The sequence below is a fragment of the Octopus bimaculoides genome, chromosome 12 (assembly GCF_001194135.2).
Source record: "Octopus bimaculoides isolate UCB-OBI-ISO-001 chromosome 12, ASM119413v2, whole genome shotgun sequence".
Classification (NCBI taxonomy): Eukaryota; Metazoa; Mollusca; class Cephalopoda; order Octopoda; family Octopodidae; genus Octopus; species Octopus bimaculoides.
This window is the reverse complement of record NC_068992.1, coordinates 39562051-39565463: the sequence shown is the minus strand read 5'-3', so window position 1 is coordinate 39565463 and position 3413 is coordinate 39562051. Positions and strand designations below refer to the sequence as shown.

The 3413-nt window shown below is 36.0% G+C and overlaps 1 long non-coding RNA gene across 1 annotated transcript in view; it reads right to left on the bottom strand.

The window, feature by feature from the left end:
* Window positions 1-1258: 1258 nt before the first annotated feature.
* The window catches only part of LOC128249173 (uncharacterized), a 16648-nt gene continuing 14493 nt past the window's right edge, over window positions 1259-3413 (bottom strand). Inside the window, exon 3 of the long non-coding RNA XR_008265269.1 lies at window positions 1259-1453. This is a non-coding gene — a long non-coding RNA (uncharacterized LOC128249173). The remainder of the gene's footprint in view (window positions 1454-3413) is intronic.

Below are 3413 nucleotides of genomic sequence, written 5' to 3'. Positions count from 1 at the left end.
ATATAGATAGATAGATAGATAGATAGATAGATAGATAGATAGATAGATAGATAGATAGATTGGATAATAAAACGAATGGTTTACCACCTGGTGACTTACTGGTAAAGTACGGTCACTTTCACAGTGATCGTGATGTTTGTGGCAAATGAAAGATGGAAGATGGAATATACGAGAATTTATTATTAATCACGACAATTGTTTCGACACATCTAGCATCGATCCCTCACGGGTGGGACACTCAACAACTGGTTCAGGAGCATCTGGCTGTGCTCGTATATTCCATCTTCTGTCTTTCATTTGCTATATATATATATATATATATATATATATATATATCTTGAAATCAAAGGTATTTTTAATATTATTCGATTGCCACAAATATACATCTTCTACATGAAATTCTAAAGCGAGACTTGTAACGAAAATGGATATATGTTGCCAGGGAAACCATGATGGTGTTAATAATCGATTGTTTCTTAAATTTCCTGTTTCCTAGATGGATCCGGAATTAAAATGAATAACTATTGTGATTCTGTCCTATTTCCCCTTTCTCTCCCTCTTTTCAGTCTTTCAATCACTTTGTCACCCTATCTATACAGACATACGTATTAGTAGTGTTTATATGTGCTACTGTTGGCATATATACATACATATATATAGTGACTCAAGGGCCGGAAAGTTTGTATGTAATGTGAAAATTGATAAAAACAGTGAATGTGAATTTGTTATGAGATTCCTTGATATTTTGACAATTATGTAGGTGGATATATCGATGTTTATAGAAGTCTATTTAACAGAAATTAATTATTAATTATTTGTTCAATAATATTTCTGACAAGCTTTGAAAATGGTCTGATTTCCATATGCTAGCTTTCTTTCCGAAGGGGTGACATCTGTGCATAGCGTAAACATATCTGTCACTACTAACCTACAGAAATACAAAAGTATGTCATTTTAAGCTGTATGGATCAGGTTTCTAAAATTTTTGTGTATAGTTGGCTTCAGTGTACACCTTATCAGGATTTTTTTAAGTTAATTGTACAGCTGCAATTCATTTTAATGTTGTTTCTATCGAATAGTTTTCTACGTTGGTGGTTGCTTGAAAATGTTAAGGTTTGTAAATAAAACCGAAACTTTGTAGGTGTTCATCATTTATTTTCAGCATATAAGCTCATTTTGTAAATACGTAGTTTCAGGGGCAATTCCGACACCTCGGGCAATTGTCCCCTGCTGTAGCCCCGAGTCAACCATTGTTCTGTGAGAAAATTGTTTAAACCGAAACTGTGTGGATGTCTGTCATATATATGCGTGTGTACATGTGTCATTTTGCTTGTGTCCACCGCAACAGTTGACAACCGGTCTTGGTTTGTTTATGCCTCTTAGTGGCTTAGATACTGGAGTTGTTCGATTGAATCCTTCAAGGCGGTGTTCCAGCATGGTTGCAGTCCATTGACTAAAATAGACATAAGATAAAAGAATAAAAGATAAAGATTCTATGGCTAATGGTGTGTTCAGGTATATCGATTCCATCAGTATATTTCTTTCTTGAGAAATATTGACCAGGGAGGTACAACAAAATTATCCAGTATCTGGAATTTATAAGAACATTCTCTGGTTTTAAACAGAAACAGAAAGATCCTCGAGAGATCCAGAGCAAACAGAAATAGTACGAAACGCTGATCATAAAAGACTCATATTCAAAAGTCTTAATAAATCGGCAAACAATCTGAATTTCAGATCAGAAAATTTTAATAAATGCTGCCATCTCGACAAAGACCTCCTAAAATAGGGGATCATCATAACATCACATAAGAGAATGGAATAACATATAGCTATTCATCAGCATCAGTCACATATCCTCTTTCTACCATCTTCAGTTGTATCCGGATCTTGATATCTTGAATACTTTAAAACAATAAACCCTTTATTATTTTCAAATCTTTATATTTCCATGCTCATTTCTACTTACCGAAATGGATCTATACTTATTTTGACAGGAACAGTCACACGCCATTTCTAACCCCTAATTTAAATATAATTTATAATTATGCTTCCTTTCATACATTATGCATACAACGCTTTACTTTCCCATACACATTTTAACCTTTGACAGTCTTTTCCACAAAGCAGTTGTTTTGTTTTGTTTTTTATATTCCAGCTATCCTTATAACCTTCCTTGATCAGATATTTCTTCCATGGTAGATCTTTCCAAGTATTCAAGAGAAATAATTCAAATTTAGCTAATAATTAAACCACAAACGCAATACCGACAATTCTACGTAGAGACAATCCACATATATGAGTATGCACCTATATATATATATGTGTGTGTGCGTGTGTGTGTGTGTGTGTGTGTGTGTGTGTGTGTGTGTGTGTGTGTGTGTGTGTGTGTGTGTGTGTGTGTGTGTGTGTGTTTAAAAATGAGCCTAGATAACTCGTGGCTAGCGGCATGTATTTGAATAACATAGACAAATACAGGTATATCAAATATCATACAACATTGATTCTTGATTTATGCTGTGGGGATAATAGTAATAATGGTACTAACCTCCCACGTAACGAGTGGTATGTGCTAGTCGCTATAAATAAGGTAACGTCGGTCAGTATAAAGAGTACAAAGTAGACGACCATAGATAGTCGTGGTCTTACTTGTCTTACTATACTGCTATACCAGAGTGGGCGTTATAACAATCCAACGTTAAAGGATACAAATATTTATAAGCATCTCTATCTCTGTAGGATATGTTACAATTACCAAATGACAATTAAGACTAGCTGCAATTGAGAAAAGGAGCAAATCTTAAGAATCAAGAATTCCCCAAAGATGACATGTCATTGGGAAAGGAAAGGCTTATTACCTGGAGATAAGAAGTTATATAAATATTCTTTTCTACTCTAGGCACAAGGCCCGAATTTTAAGGGGAGGAGGCCAGTCGATTACATCGACCCCAGTACACAAATGATACTTAATTTATCGACCTCGAAAGGATGAAAGGCAAACTCGACCTCAGCACAATTTGAACTCAGAACGTAAAGACAGACGAAATATAGCTATGCATTTTGCCCGGCGTGCTAACGGTTTTGCCAGCTTAACATATATGCATATTGAAAAAGATCAAAACTCTTTCCTGAGTCATGGGCTCATAAGGCCAATCTTCCGGATTCTGTGGCGTATATCTTCGTCCCAGGGTTGGACGCCAGTCCGCCACAGGATTTTTTGCCAACTGAATGGACTGGAAATAACGGGAAATGAAATGTTTTGCTCAAAAACACAACGCATCGCCCGGTCCACAAATGGAAACCACTCTCATACGATCCTGAATGCAACAACATCCCAACCACTAACTCACACGCCTTCATACACACACACACACACACACACATACACACACACACACACACACACACACACA